The sequence below is a fragment of the Gambusia affinis genome, linkage group LG04 (genome assembly GCF_019740435.1).
Source record: "Gambusia affinis linkage group LG04, SWU_Gaff_1.0, whole genome shotgun sequence".
Lineage (NCBI taxonomy): Eukaryota > Metazoa > Chordata > Actinopteri > Cyprinodontiformes > Poeciliidae > Gambusia > Gambusia affinis.
The window spans coordinates 24,862,273-24,879,408 of NC_057871.1; the positions used below are offsets into that span (position 1 = coordinate 24,862,273).

Here is a 17,136-nt window from a genome sequence, read left to right on the forward strand (position 1 = left end):
TTGATTAACAACACATTAAATTAAAATTAAGTGCAAAAACTAGCTTCTGCACTCATCAACCTCAGGGCAGCACTTCACTGAGGGTTTAACTTCATCTTCTAAAACTTTTGACGGGAACAAAAAGCCTAGGTGGAAAAGGAGAATGAAGATCGGAATATTAAAAACAGATTTCAATGGCGGGGAACATCAAATCATGTCAGCTCCTTTGATTGAAAAAAAAATAAAATAAAAAAAAAACACGACTAAAATCTTCGAGGCGAGAGCTGGGACCTGGTAATGAACTGAGCGTGGAGTCCCACATATTTCCTCCTGAATCTCAACGCTGCTTCTCTCCCTGACCTTTACCTGTCACGGCTGCTGGCCGAGTTGTGAAATGCTGTCGGGGGGGGAAAACGTGAGGCGCTCACCCACAGGCATTCGGAGATGATGTCAGCACCTTGCTGCTGCCGCTGCTGGAAAAATCTCTGATGGATACAACTATGTAAAGGCATGTGGGAGAGTAAATCGAACAATTATGTAAAAAAAAAAAAAAAAAAAAAAAACTAAAAAAGATTAACGTCTTTGGGGACGGAGGCCTGGCGGCCGGAAACGATGGGGGTGGAGGAGATTTGTTCAGACATTTTCGGCTTCAGGAAAACAAATCGATTCCCCTCGAAGAATATTTTCTTCTTAAAATCAAATAAGTCACGAGCATAAGGAGAAAAAGCAACCTATTTTAAAAGCAGAGAATGACAAAAAAAATTGTTAACTGACATCTGAATAATGAACAACCTGTTAATACCTACATAAAATTATTTTCTGAACCTGACGCATTTTTGCCTGACAGAGGCGTGAGTGATCATTGTTACTACCATCCAATGGTCAAGTCTGCTTTACTGACAAAAGTGTAATCATCTGACAAAATAGACACTCCAATCAGAATAATGGGGCTTTAACACTGTAATGTAATGGTGATGAAATCAAATAGCTTTTGATAAAATTCTGATTAGATATAGAGGCACGAGGCTGGAGGGGAGGACGAGCAGAAGCCTCTCTTTATGAATAACAACCTCTGTTTGTCTCACTTATTTCCTATGTGAATTGAATGGTAGATGCTTTAATAAAAAGGTAGAAGAGAAGATCAGACTTTTACTGTAATTACAAATGGCTTCTTCCTGTTTTTAAAATAGGATGAGCAGACGGCCTTCAGCAGCATGAATAACTTTGTGAACAGTTGGTGAAACTTGGGACGTTTTCACACCTGACAGTCCGGCAGACTCGGTTCGACAGGGGACCAAAGCTGCAAGCCGGAAGCACGCTCTAGCGCAGGGCATTCTGGGTCAACAACCAAAACAAACACGCTAATCTAGCGTTGGCGAGATATTTGGATTGTGGTCTTTTACCAAAGACAAAAGAGAAAGCCTACTTGCACGAAAAATCTGACGCCATGCCCTGTTTGTTTAGGCTTAGTGAAGAAGGAAGTTGCATCTAGAGTCTTCTTTTGAGTTTTTTTCTGTAATTTTCTTCCGTGGTTTCTGGTGCAGCGCCGCCACAGGCGAGGAGGGGAACGGGTTTTTCTAAAGGTTTGGCGAAATTAAACCACAGCAGCTGAAAATGTAACAAATGTTGGGCCACTTTGAGCACACGGTGAATTGAAAACAGCCCCTTCCATCTGGAAAGTTCTGTGCAGCATAACGAGTCCTGCAGCTACTCAAAACAAAACCCATCTCCAAGTGTTTGGAATCTAAGGTGAAGCTTATTTCTCTTATTACGCCGTATCCAGCACTAAATAACACTAAATTATTAACTGAAGCTTTCATGCATCCTCCTTGATCTTTCGACAAGCCAACTGTCAGAGCCAGATTCATCTTTTTCTCTCCCGCCCCGTCACAATATCCCTGTGTCTCCTCAACAACTTCATCTGCTCCATTAATCAAGGCTCACCTTTTCACTCGAGTTCTGCAAAGCAAATCAAGCGAGTCTAAAAACAGCTCAGGGGATGCAGAGACTGCCAGGTATTGAGCTACTGTAAATAATGCAAATGCTCCTCATCTCGTTTCCTCGCACAACACACAAACACACACACACACACACACTCAAGACAGAGCACAACGCTGAGCCGCGGTGACGGAGTAAGCCTGCCGTCCCTTCAGACAGAAGCTCAGGCTCGGGACACAAGTTCGCTGATCTCATCCATTTTACACAGCGGATGCTCTTGTGCGTTTTGTTGATGACGAGCTGCAGCACCAGCTAAAAATATCAAGGACGCACAAACATCGTCGACACCCCTGCAGAGGGCCATTTTGATGATTTTAAATATTGAAGAGCGTCATAAATGTCACCAATTAGCTGCATTTTAGAACAGGCGTCTACCTGTTCTGAAAGGGTTCGTTTCAGCGGCACGCGACATGCGTTATTCCACATCACCGAGCAAATCTTGTTAATGGCCTCCATTGAAACAAAACGGACAAATCTTCACACCAGGACAGATCATTCTGCTGCATGCACAGCCAGCTGCAGGATATCAGCTGCCTTTTTAAAAAAAATTTTATTCATTTGCTTTGATTTGTTGTTGGCGGTCAGTCTATGTCGGTCAGATTGGAAGTGCAGCGATCATCACGTCGAATTATCAAGTTTGGCCTTGGTCACACATTTACAAAGCAGTGTTTTTGCAGTAGTTTTATCATTTGCTAAATGAGGCCAATAGAAACGATTTACACATTCTGAGAAATGGTGAAGGCTAAAGCATCGGCTAGCACATATCTGCCCTACTGACAATTATTTAGATTTTTTTTTTTGAAGAACTAAAATAATCAAAATAAGCCAACTTAATTATTTTTTTTTAATTATTATGAAATTGGAGCAAAATAACCCAAGGCAAAACTATACATTCAGTTTAGATTTAATCACACAAAACAAACAACAGTAGTCCAAGTACAGCGCCTTGGGGAACCCCATGTGAAACACTTAACAGCTGTGAATCAGTATTATCCTTTCTTAAACTACAGTTTCATCTATAATATTTTATGAATATGCTTTCTGTAAACATCCTAGAATACACCTATAGCATATCTGCTATACAGTAGAGGAGTTTTGTTTATTTATTTATTTTTTTTTAAAGAAATTCCACAAGAACAAATCATTGATTTGTTTCGGCTAAACATTGTTTTATATGCTGAGTATTGTGTGATGAAAACATCTAGTTAAAAATAATACTCTATTTTTTTTTTTATGATTTTAATTATAGTACAACTAAATTCATGTACGTCTCCATCTTTATAGTATATTGGTATGATTTTAGCGTATTTTATCAGAGAAAACCAGTTTAAAGAGGCCGATTATAAAATGTATTCAAAGGCTTTCACATTTTTTTTTTCTTAGCTGAAAAGATTTTTCCCACAAAGCAAAGAAATAATGTCGGCATCATCATGTCCTGTCCTTTTTTTTCTAAAGATTAGAGCTTAGTAAAAATCCACTAGAGTTCAAATGCCAGTAATTGGGATTGATCTAACCCAGGGGTTCCCAAACTTTACCATGCCAAGGCCCCCCTACACCAGTACATTTTCAGCTGAGGCCCCCCTCATATGAAACATGCGTAAACACTCATGTGTAAGTTACAACAACAGAATTAAAAAATGAGTGAACAAACCATCTAAATAAAAACACATTTATTTTGTAAAGATGAAGTCACAATTATATTTTATTAACCTTTAATTAATTAATTTAATGAATAAGATATAACAATAACATAGGCCCACCACTTAAATTTTAATAACCTTTTTAAAACGATGAACTTCTTTATACCTTGCAAAAACAGAAAGATTTGTGAACAAAATAAAAGTTTGTCCCAAATTAAACATGCAGGCATTTTCTATAATGCAGACCAAACAACAAATGTAGGCTACATGAGAGAGAGAGACAGAGATATACCATGCTAATGGGAGCAGTGGGCCTGATGGCTTCTACACAGTTTGTCAAGTCTGGGCTTGATGTCTGTCAGAGCAACACGCATGTCATTCTCCACATTCAAACGTGATCTGTGTTTAGTTTTCAGTACTTTTAAAGTTGAAAAGCCAGACTCACACAAGTAAGTGGTTGCAAATGGAAGGAGACATTTCAGAGCCCTTTCAGCTAGGGTGGGAAACTCTTGTCTTACATACAGCCAAAAGTTTGGGAGAGAAAGGGTTTCAAATTTGACTTTTAAGTCCCATGAGATGGACATATCAATCAGTTCCTCCTGTGCTTTTAAGTCCAGAGAAGAGCCAACATCATTGGCAAAGGGGGTCCTGACCCAGTTTAGCTGAGAGTTGTCAAGGTCAGGGAAATAGTCTCTGAAATATCCCTGGAGGTGTTCCAAGTGTGACAGTATCAAAGGGGAAATGGTGTCCAAATCACCACCAGATGACAACTCTTGGTGTAGTTGTGGGAACATTTCTGTAGTCCCCTCTTTCACCTTGCTTGCCCATAGGGCGACTTTCATGGAAAACCCACGTACTTTGTCTTGCAGATGCAGTATGTATGTTTCACGTCCTTGCATGCTTTGGTTCAGTACATTTAGATGGTGAAATATGTCTGCCAAATATGCAAGCTTGAGAAGCCATGGTGCATCTGTGAAACGGCTTGCCAGCTGATGTTTTTCAGACTCAAGGAATTCAGCGATCTCTGTCCGCATCTCGTATACACGGTTTAAAACTGCCCCTCGAGAAAGCCAGCGTACATTTGAATGCAGCAGCAATCCTTTAAACGGAGCTCCCATTTCGTCACACAGAATGCCAAAGAGTCGGTCCTTCACGGGGTGACTTTTAATAAAGTTAACCACCTGCACGGTCTCCTGCAGTACTTGGTTAAGCTCGTCATCGATGCGTTTAGCCACAAGGGCTTCGCGATGGAGCATACAGTGTGTGAAAATGACGTGTGGGGCTTTCTGTTTTATTAGCGCAGTCACTCCGCTGTGTCTCCCTGTCATAGCTGCAGCCCCATCCGAACATACTCCAACACAACGGGACCAATCAAGTCTATTTGTCCTCATATAATCGTCCAAGACACCAAAAATCTCCCTCCCCGTGGCCCTACGTTCAAGCGCTTTGGAGAACAGTATTTCCTCTGCAAACTTTTCTCCTTGAAGGTACCTAACGTAGACGAGCAGCTGCGCGGCATTAGCCACATCAGTGCTTTCGTCCAGTTGCAATGCGAAATAGTCACTTGCTCGTACCTGGTCCAAAAGTTGATTAGAAACGTCCCCTGCCATGTCACTTATTCGCCTACACACCGTGTTGTCCGAAAGTGGTATAGCATCCATTTTCTTTGCCGCGTCCTCACCAAGCATTTCCCGAACCATGTCTTTGCATGCTGGAAGTAAGAAATCTTCTCCGTCGGTGTGGGGCCTCTTTGCCCGAGCTATGTGGTACGATGCCGCATAGGATGCTCTCAGTGCTCTCTCGGGGACGTTAGCTTGCTGCACAAATGTTGTCGTCTGCTTCGTTATTTGTTCCTCCTTGCGTTTGAAATATTCCACTGACTTTTCAGCCTGCGCTGGATGTTTCTGTTGTAAATGCCGTTTAAGTTTGGACGGTTTTAAGCACTCGTTTGAAAGAATTTCGAGGCATAGCACACATTTAGGGCACTCCTGTCCATTTTTGTGTGTGACTGTAAATCCATAGTTAATATAGTCCTTTTCATACTTCCTCAACTTTTTTGGTCAGTTGCAGCTCCTCTGTGTTTGATCAGATGTTTGTGGATTGGTGGGGTCTTCGCCAGGTCTTTTTCTTTTCAAAAACTTGTCCATGTTAACTGTTTGCCTCCTATCTGTTTAGCACTATTATTTTCACGAAGCTAATGTCGGCGCAAGCTAGTCAGGTTTGTTTACGAGTGCGTCATGGTCATGGCTATGCCAACCAATTAGAAAGAGATGCAAAAAAGAAAAAAAAAAGGAAAGAGATGCATTATTTAAAAATATTATTTGTAAGCTTTATGTGAATGATTTTCATAATGCAGTTATACCCAGACAGGAATATTTTAATTATTTTTATTTAATAAAATAATTTCATGTATAACTTTTTTTCTTCTTCTTCGTCTTCCCATGACCCCCAGGCGCCTTGCGACCGAAAACCACTGATCTAACCGATATCAACCAGCGTCTATATTCAGCTTATTTTGGCTCAACTTGAAAAACGCAATTAAAGCATTTCGTTTTCCACTAAAGCCGTCAAAATGACATTAGGTACGTGTTGGTAAAAGTGCCAAGAGACTTTCCATTGGTCTTGGGTGGATAAGTTTAAGTAGTACAAAAAAAAAAGAAAGAAAACCCAACGACCCTCTAAGACTGTTTACCTTTTTAAAGCGTTACTAATCGGATAGGAAAGAAAAATCTAGAAGAAAAAAAAACAGAGTAGGGGAGGTGAAGGAAGGAAAAAAAATAAGAACAGAGGCTCGAAGCTTTCTTAAGTAGAAAACAGACAATCAGGCAGGAGAAACTGAGAAATGGAGAGAAACGGTGTGATTAGAGAGATGCACATCGCTGTGTTCCCAGAGTAGAGAGGGAGCTGAAGTGAATGAAAGCAATAAATTAAACAAAACAGGCAAGAACGGATCGAGGAGGAAGGGGAACAAATTTCTTTCCAGTAACAGATGATCTCCCTTGTTGCTTTTTTTAAGTCAAGATTGTTCGTGGAAGAAATAATGACTTTACTTGCCCTTTAAGTCAAGAACTCCAGAAAGTTTTTCCAACTTTGCAAAACCGAGACCAGCTGCCAATAAAGCTTTTAGCAAAACGGGAACAAAGAAAGAATTGACAAGTCGCTCAGGATTGATAAATTAAACCTGCGCCATTTATGTTTAAGCGTAGAGTTATGAAATGCACAAAACCAATATTTTTGGGAGCAGAGGGAAATAAAATGGAAAGCATAGCCATGTAGAGCTAACTGGATTTTCAAACCTAATCTGTTTACCTAATTGGTAAAATGATGAGTGTGATATATTAAGGAAGAGAATTTGATTTGGATTTAACGATTCATCAGTTGACCTTCTGTCAAATCACAAATAAAGGCTCAAGCGACATTACGAATCTCCTTTACGGTTACCACCAATTATGACGGATACAACTGGTATTTAGCAGTATTTATTAGCCTACTTGTGCATTACTGTTTCATATCTTACTGATATCTTGGCTGAGTTAGTTTGACTTTCCCTTTCAGACACTAAGAAAAAAAAGTGCTTACTGTATGTAAACACCCCGTTTCAATTGCAAATAAATCACTAAATTCAAAGATTGTGAACTGAATGTAAATCCTGCAGTGAAGATCTCACCTCAGTAATCAGCAAGTTTTATTAAATTAGCCTCGACTTGATCATTACACCGTCCCTCTCTGTATTTTACAGACAAGTCATAAAGCTGGTTTTTTCATCTGATTGTTGAAGAGTTCATCGTTTCTGCCAAAGTAAAACAACAGAAAAACTAAAACCACGCTCTGTAACCACACAGATGGTGGTCCATATTAATCAAGTAAGATGGACCAGTTCGCCTTTCTAGATGGATGTTCTCTAAGAAATGGTTCATTGAATCTAATTTTCTAGGCAAATGATACATTAGTATGAGACGGCTCATTTCTATAAAGCTTGCATTATTAGTTTAAATAATTTCATTAACAGTTTTTCCATCGCTCAAAACCGAACGGTCGCCAACGTCAGGGAGGGGATCTTATGACAGTCAACCAGCAGACATAGCTGCCTGTCACACAGCCGAGACTTTTCTCTCTGGGCTGTCTCGTCAGCAAACCTCTGTTATTTAAATATCTGTGTGAGGTAATAGTCGTGCTAACAGCTCTGATAATCACTGTGTTCCACTTAAAGCGGGCTACATTAAAGCCCACTGGGAGCTCCACTGCAGCCAAAACAGAGAGCCTATTTTCTGCTTGGCTGTGTCTGAGAACTTCTAAGAGCAACTGAGAAGAAAAACCTTTCCACCTAACGGGACGCATCTGATCCTCGCTGATTAATTTCTGGTTGAAAGGCTGGAATAGACAGAGCTGAGGTTAAAACCATAAACGGGTTCATATTTTGAGAAAATGTAAGCTCTCTGTGAGTGTGGGCTCAACTTGGTGAAAGATTTCTTCTTTCTGTCCGAAGAGAATAGTAGCTAAAATGGGCTAAAGTTTACCCTGCTGTCATTATACGTCTAAGCTACCAAAAAAGAAAAAAAGTAACTGCAAAGACAAGTTAGAAAGCAGGGGTGAAGTGATGGGTACTGAGAGTGATAAGGCAAAAAGCTTAATTTATGTACATGAACATTTACATAGATTCTTTGTGGCCATATACTGGAATCGCAGGTAATGTGTTGCTATGTTATGCCATGCTATGATAGTGGTGTTGTGCTATGCTAGTTTTGTATTATGTAGTGATGTGCTAGTGGTATTATGTTATGCTATGCTAGTTTTATTTTGTGTTATGTTGTGGCATAGTAGTGGTGTTGTACTATGCTAGTTTTGTTATGTTGTGCTATGTTGTAACATGCTAGTGGTGTGGTGTTATGCTATGCTAGTGTCATCGTGTTGTGCTATTCTAGTGGTGTGCTATGCTAGTTTTGTTATGTTGTGCTATGCTAGTGGTGTTGTGCTATGCTAGTTTTGTTATGTTGTGCTATGCTAGTGGTGTTGTGCTATGCTAGTTTTGTTATGTCGTGCTATGCTAGTGGTGTTGTGCTATGCTAGTTTTGTTATGTCGTACTATGCTAGTGGTGTTGTGCTATGCTAGTTTTGTTATGTCGTGCTATGCTAGTGGTGTTGTGCTATGCTAGTTTTGTTATGTCGTGCTATGTTAGTGGTGTTGTGCTATGCAAGCGGTGTGGTGTTGTGCTATGCTAGTTTTGTTATGTCGTGCTATGCTAGTTTTGTTATGTCGTGCTATGCTAGCGGTGTGGTGTTGTGCTATGCTAGTTTTGTTATGTCGTGCTATGCTAGTGGTGTTGTGCTATGCTAGTTTTGTTATGTCGTGCTAGCGGTGTGGTGTTGTGCTATGCTAGTTTTGTTATGTCGTGCTATGCTAGTGGTGTTGTGCTATGCTAGTTTTGTTATGTCGTGCTATGCTAGTGGTGTTGTGCTATGCTAGTTTTGTTATGTCGTGCTATGCTAGTGGTGTTGTGCTATGCTAGTTTTGTTATGTCGTGCTATGTTAGTGGTGTTGTGCTATGCTAGCGGTGTGGTGTTGTGCTATGCTAGTTTTGTTATGTCGTGCTATGCTAGTGGTGTTGTGCTATGCTAGTTTTGTTATGTCGTGCTATGCTAGTGGTGTTGTGCTATGCTAGTTTTGTTATGTCGTGCTATGCTAGTGGTGTTGTGCTATGCTAGTTTTGTTATGTCGTGCTATGCTAGTGGTGTTGTGCTATGCTAGTTTTGTTATGTCGTGCTATGTTAGTGGTGTTGTGCTATCCTAGCGGTGTGGTGTTGTGCTATGCTAGTTTTGTTATGTTGTGCTATGCTAGTGGTGGTGTGCTATGCTAGTCAGGGTTATGTTATGCAATTTGAACATTCTGTCAAAAGTAAACCAGTAGCTATGTTAAAAAAGTAAAGCATTTGTTTCTAAATAGCTTGTGGAGATAAACTGTCAGATGTTGGCACTTCCAAATGAGTAAAATAAATATGTGAAGAACAAGTGCTGGATTATTGTTAGTTTTTACAGCTCATCGCTTCTTCTTTTCACCCTGGCGAACGTTCAGCCCTTTAGCAATGATAGAAGACTTTAGACATTAGATCATTAGACAGGTTACAGCTGGCTGACAAATGCAGAGCGGGAGTGCAGCTTTGAATGGGTGTGCAGTGTTAGTTGAATGAACAAGGAACAGGGAACAGAGGATTAAGAGCAGCTTTTCTTTTGACAAATCATCCTTTTTCATCCCAGCAGTTATTTTTTCTTGTAGTCAGCAGAGATATACATGCATTGGAAATACGTGAAACAATTTACCCCTATATGCAACAAACACCACGTTGGATACTTTCTATTATCTGCACACACAATCTAATGTAATTCATAATACTGGTACAGATATGGGTCTATTACTTCATCTTCATTACCCATCATTGGCAATGCTAACATGCCGCCATGCACATACATCTCCTTGCCTTGCTCTATTTGATGGAGTAGGAGCCGGTACGCAGGCTGCTCACCACAGATAAGAAAAGGTTTTCTTTGTGGGCCTCGCAGTCAATAGGTGGACTTCAGGTGTGATTAGAGGATGTGCTGATGGAGGCAAAACAGCCAAATGAGCAAGATGACAATGATAGTGACGGACCGGGAAAAGGAAAGGTCCCAGCAGTTTCCTGTACTTTCTGGCGGTCCAACATTTCCTACGCATCTTAAGGTCAAAATCTGAGCATTTTTATATTCCTGTATTCCCGTATAGGAATACCATAAGCACACTCTGCAGTTGTGTGTGTGAAAATGAAATGTGCACCGATCTCTGCATTTTGCTTGTATTCTCAAGCTTCTTGTTCCACTCTGACAAGCCTGACAAGTTGTCTAATAGGATTAATTTCTTGAATTAAAAAAAATCTAATAAAAAGACCAAAAAAAAGTAAGTAAATATACAGGTACATTAGTCTAGATGAGATGCCAACCTTCATCAAGTTCAAAACTTTCCTTATTCTGTTTATTATTTCCATAATTAAACATATAAAGAATTACTGTAACCAATTACAAAATAAGAACTGAGTGAAAAACAATGATCACCTCTAACTTTCCAGTAACACTGAACCCAAAACTAAGGTCCTATATTTGAATAAGCTACTTAATAAATTATGTTATTCAAACTTGTTTCAGTTGTTGTTTTGTTTGTCGCCTTGACCATTAAACAAAACAAATTAAAGATTTGTCCTTCTCTCACACGTGTCTTGCTCAATTCCTGCCAGCTGAGGCATACAAACCCGATGCACGTTTTGCGTCACACGCCACCCCTGCCTATTATTATTCATCATATCATAACGCAGAACAAAAACAGGCTCTGAGAACACACAGACACACTTTTATACCAGCAAATAAGGATACAATCTGGGGACGGAGCGCTATTTTAGTCCCGAGTAAGACAAACATGACAAGTTGTGGAAAACGACGAGCCACGTAGCGTCAGACTGGCAAATGTGTCATCTGATTGGAAAATGGCTATTTTTACGGGTGTAATCTAACTAAGGCCCCCGGTTATCATCACTGCTTCCAAAGCAAATTGCTATAATGTAATGTGCTTAGGGCACGGTTTTCATCTCGAAGCGGCCAATGAAACGCTCTGCTTCCACCGCTTCCGCATCGTCAGTGGAAATCTGAACAATCCAAAGAGGTAGCCAATTACTGGACACTGGAGCAGAAGACAAAAAGGCATTGAATCGAGTAACAGACAATTTGGTCTGTGTTTCCATTTGCCATAACGATGCCACACGTTCCTGGCTTGAGAGGAGCTTTTGGTGCAGCGCATGAAGGAGAGTCAAAAAGCCTTAAATCCTGCTAGATGTTTATGAATTGCAGATTGAAGCAAAGAGCTGCAGCAGCGCGGGCATGTCACAAAAGAGCAACGCAATTCACAGCCTTTTTACACGACACTGCAGTGTGTGTGTGTGTGTGTGTGTGTGTGTGTGGATGTAGCGTTTGCGGTGAAAGGGATCAGAGGAACATATGGTTAATGTGTCCTGTTAATGCTAATGTCTTTTCCGTGAGGGCTGATCCATGCTGTGTGTCGTCTGAGTGTGTGAGCCACAGGATGGGTGTAGTGACAGTTTCAATGATTTCTGCCCACACATGAAAAAAACAAAACCCTATTCTTTATGTAATATTATAAAATGGATTTAGGCTTGGAAAATATGTATTCAATTGGTGTCATTCTCTTGTCTGTTCTAGGTCCAAGTTGTTTTTATTATTAACCTTGTGGGACAACTCTACTTATGGGTCCGTTTTGTAATAAAATTTTTAAATTGCGCTTCTGGACAGATTCAAGAAGTCTTAAAGAAATGAGCAACCAGTAAGAAACAGAGTACCTCAGCGGAGTGCAGTCTTTATACGAACAAACGCTACATTGATCAACTGGTCGGCAAAGTTTTACTTTAAAAAGCACTTGATTAAAATTACTCCATCTAAAAAAAAAAGAGAGAGCGATAATGTTCACAACGGGAAGGTCAAAATAAATCAACGTGTAAACCAAGATTACGGTTTCAAAATTGCTAAAAAATAAAAAACAAAAGTTCTGTAGTTTCAAATTTCCTTAAAGAAATTAAAGAGAAACACTCAAAGCTCAATAGTGACCGATGTTTTGTCTGGTTATATGGAGCCCTGTCGTTCTCTCTCCTTTACCCATCTCTCCTTCTCTCTTCCAGTTGTTTACAATAACATAAGTGGACACTTCTGGTCTGGAAATGAACAGAGCGCCACCTATTGCTGATACTATTGTAGTGCTCTTTGAGACTACAGCTGGTCAGACCGGTAGCCTATCTCTGTGAAGAAGCAGAGTGCAAGCTAGCAAAAGAAGCTAATAGTCCTGATAGCTAGCTAAATCGCAAAAAAAAAAAAAACAGGCATGATAGTCCACATATATAGTTAGCATGTCTACTTAAATTAGCTGCCAAATTCAGCAAGGGTTATTTACTTTAGTCTTACAATACCACATTTGTTGAAGATAGTAAATAATAACAAGGGCTGAAACGATTCGAGTACCTCAATGATCAAAATTCCTCGAGGAAAATGTTTCTGCCTGGAAGCTTCGTTAAGTTATGTTTTATTATGTAGCGCACCGTGTTCCACCCGGATCATCATTTGTGGAGTTCAATTTTTTTGCTACAAACAAAAACACCAATAAAACACATATTTTCCTAACTTGGTGAACAATTGTTTGTCTGCAAAGGACAACAGCAAACTGCTTGAATTTATCACCAGAGGCACTGTAAACGGCTCAAAACCAGATCCTCAAAGGGACACCACCCCTATTTTTAATGGCATTTTTAATTAAAACCTTACGTAAGGGAGTAACGATAATTACGCCAGGTTATAGTTTAAGCTTTGTTGACTTTGTGGATTATAAAAGTGCAAAGTAGCGTAAAAACACTTTCGTCAGGGCTCCACTAATACCAATTTGTAATGGTGCTTGATCGTTGATATCACAGAGAAACATGACGTATATTTTTTAAAAAGTACAAAATGAGAAATGAAAACAATGCCTTGAGCACACTGAAGAGCAAACAGGATAGAAAATAGGCAGGGTTTTTTTTTTCTTTTTAGAAACATAAAAGAGCCAGCACAGAGCCAAGAAAAGATGGGGAACAAGAAAATCACAAGCACAATGAAAGTAATGACCAGAAACACAAGGTATAAAAAAAAAGAGGAGTTAATGTGCCACCATGTAAGAAAGGATGTTCAAGATGTACAAAAGAAAAAAAACTAAACCCAGAAAGAGGTAAGAAGACTAAAAAGAGGGTTGTTCTCTGCTTTTGGCCAACACAGGGACTGTAAATCCCCGCGAAACTTGAGAGGATGTAAACAAGCCATTAGCCGGTTCCACCGGAGAGAAAGCCCTTCACACACACACTCACACACCCACGCACACACACACAGGGAACTTTAATGCACCGGCACAAACTGTGTAAATGTGCAGAAATGCCAACCAAGCACTCGTCTTAAAATGAAGCAAACATGGACAAAAAAAGTTCAACAGGTACCAGGTGAGACAAACCTTCATGTTGCTTCAGGTCACGTTTAAGCAACAGGATAACAGAAGTGCTTTAGGAAGCCTCTTCATTGTTCAGTTTTCATTTGGGTCACTGTTCACACGCGATACTTGAATTGGCCAGAATAGAAATAACCTTTGTCCATCACAGACTCACACAAAGATAGATGTACATATTGAAAAAAGAAAAGACACCACAAGAGTACATTTACAGCCTAAGAAAAACAATACTGAGTAGTTGCTAAAAATAGATCCAAAGAAATGTGACACTGAGTAGAATATATATATTTTTTTAATTACAAAATATGCATTTACAGTATATTTTAACAAACACTAAGAAATGGAAATGTGCAAATAACAGTAGGGATGTAAATATTAAACACCTGCAATTCTGACACCAGCTGGGAGGAAGGATCTGTGATCACAGTTTTTGTGCACAAAGGATGTCGCTGAAGGAAATCTCCAGTTCTGCTTCATGCATGGAGTGGGAGACATTTTTAGTTACTGAAATTCAACCTGAAGTAGGAAGCAAGGAATCAATGTTTTCAGTAATATTCATGCAGTCGCTGTTCATAACCTCAGCAGAGCATTGCGGGGTTGTGTGTCTGTTCAGCTGGCTTACCATAATAAAATATAAAATGAAAAGTATTTCAGTCAAATGCTATGGTAATGCTACTGTGGCATATTGCAGTTGGAAGAACTCAGCAACAAGTGGTAAGAAAAATTAGATCTTGACTCGTTTTGGTTTTTGTTATACAAAACGTGTGTGGGAAGCATGATTTTAAATCTGCGAATGTAGTATACACATCAGATAAATTTAGAATTATTCCAGTTCACATCCAGAAATCCAGTTAAATTGTTGAGCAGCAACAAGAGGTGAAAAACCAACGTCTCCAAGGGACTTCTTGAGCACTCAGGGTTATATTGTGCTTTCATTTATTCGCACATGACATGTCACAACAAACATAAAATCACTTTCCTCTCCAGCTTATAATTGTTTTATCCGTCTCCTGTCATTTCACTTACGGCTCTTTTAAATCCTTCATCACAACCTTTTCTTGTTGTGTCATTTCTGTATCAGCAGTCTGGCATTTTCTGGAAACTCATTTTGACACCCTGAATTTAAGCTGACTACGGTCAGAGTCACTGCACAAGACCAGGTTTCTCAGAGTTAAAAAAAAAACAAAACTCTGTCAACTATTTTGACGCATTTCTTTTTGTCTTCTGACTAGTTTGTCTAAAAGTCAATGTGCATAACTGCACAAGGGTTTGTGTGCGTCAGTCATCACAAGCCTTTCCATCTCTAACAGACACTTTCTGTGCTGACAAAATGCTAACGGCTAGCATCGTTACGACAGTCGTTTTAAAAGCCTACTTTCTCTTGTCGTCTTTTAGAAAGTATTTGTATTACCTTCATCTATGCATGCAGTTCACAAAACTTGGTTGCTCAATTTCTCAAAACAGCAAACTTCCTTGTTTCATCATTTTTAAAGGCCAAAATTTTAAGAAGTGGTAGACAGAGACAACTAGCTAAACAGTGGCTAGCGAGCACCAGTCCTGTTTCAATACAAACAAGTTCACAATCTTAACCCGTCGGTCTTCAGGGCTGCTAGCTTCAGAGTTAAAATCTTTATTGGTAACTTTTTGTCCCTCTGAGATGGCAAAACTCCTCATCTTCACACAAAGTTTTTTGCACTCACTTGAGGCAAACAGTTTACAGGCTAAAAAGTTGATAAAAACATTTGCCAAGTACGTTTTGATGTAGCAAACATTTACCTCACAAGACTAATAGCCGTTTCCGCTAGAATTGCACTTTTGTTCTCTATATAGGCAGACAGCATGTAAACACGAAAGAACAATTACAGATTGTCCGATAGCAAAACCTTCTAACATTTATAGTTCATGCTAGTTTGCAAGCTCTACTTCCTTTTTATTACAGTTGTGTCTAATGTGAACATCTGATTAAATTACACTTAGCGTAGCCTTGGTGATTTGCTCCAAAAAACCAAACATAGTTTTATTACTTATTTTGTAGTGTGGTAGAAATGCTGGTGAGGACTAAATCCTGGAGTGGAGGGCTTTTAGTGTCATATTTACATAAGAGATTTTATATGCAGATTTTAAGTTGATACTCGTTTTTAGGCTTATATTGGATTTATTTCCAATAGCAATGTGAGATCAGGACATCGCTATATAAAACATCAGCAAATATTGGCAGCATAACAGCAATATTTATATCGGATATTGATTTCAGCCCATATTTTCATATCTAAAGAAAATTTTCAAATTTGGAATAACAAAAACAATGCTCAGGCTGAATGGTCACTTTGATAAAACGTTCTTCACTAAATGACGCATGAAGTAAATTAGGTTGACGTTGTTGATTGTGAAAGGTAAATACTTTTTCACAAAAGAAAATGAAAATGGAACCACTTTAAAAAAAAACACGGAGCAAGATATTTTGAGATCAATCTAAATTTTCCCTTTGGTAAAGTATTTTAGAATTTGAACTTTACTTGGAATATAAGAAAGTCCAATTGAAATTCCGATGACTTTAAATGGTTTGATTTTCCGCTGCTTTCTCAGGAACATCGTTTAAACTTCAAAAGTAAACAAATCCCTTTATGCCTCCATTTTGCTCAGTAATTTCCATGGCTGACACATTCAACATTGGGCTGTGAGGCTTAAAGGCTTTTCATGTGTCCTTTTCTCTCTCTCTCTGTGTGTGCATTTTCAACAATTTTGCACCCAGTTGTTGCAGAGCAAGGCATGCTGAGGGAACCGATGCGAAATCTTTGAATGGCTCGGTTTACGACACGCTGCATCGTCATTGTGCAAAATCCCGGGGTTTGTGTTCTTAATGGTTCTGAACATAATACTGCAGATGGAAATTACGCGCATTCAGGTCCGCAGCTCACACTGCATGAGCAACCAGACAGTGGACAAAGGTCAGGACGCGTGAATGCGGCTTTGATGCGAGTCCCTATTGGTGCGCGTGAGGGTGATAACAGGAGGGCCACTTACAGAACTATTTTTAGCCCGGCTAGGTGAACTTTCACTTCATCAATGCAGGCTAAGGATGACGTCACTCCCCGCCTCTCTCCAACTCTTTATTTCCATCCTCTCTGTCCGTCTCAACACCTGAATTTGTTTTATTTTAACAACCTATCTAACCTAACTGTAATTAAATTGTCTTTTTTTTTTTCTGTTGATCTTATTTCTCAAAAATAACCCGTACGAGAAGAGCTTTTGAAGCATGCATATGACCTTGTCGTCGGAAAAACACATTAATATGCACATAATCTCCCCTTAAATGAATTTTACATTACAGACTAACAGCACTTGTGAGTTCAATGCATATGCTGATGAATAGTGCCAATCATCATGTTACTGTTCAGCGTGATGCGACTCTACACACACTAATGGTTATTAATGAAGAATGGCACGCACACATTAGTTTCAGCTAA

At 39.5% G+C, this 17,136-nt stretch overlaps 1 protein-coding gene across 3 annotated transcripts in view; it reads right to left on the reverse strand.

Moving 5' to 3' along the window:
• Nucleotides 1-17,136, reverse strand: part of LOC122829350 (cytoplasmic phosphatidylinositol transfer protein 1-like) — a 79,238-nt gene that overhangs the window by 27,585 nt on the left and 34,517 nt on the right. The window contains exon 1 of one of the 3 annotated variants that reach the window (XM_044113826.1): nt 12,664-12,728. The exons of the other annotated variants lie outside the window; for them this stretch is intronic. The gene's annotated coding sequence lies outside the window, so the exon portion shown is untranslated. Of the gene's footprint in view, nt 1-12,663; nt 12,729-17,136 lie in introns of those variants that run through there. 3 annotated transcript variants of the gene reach the window in all.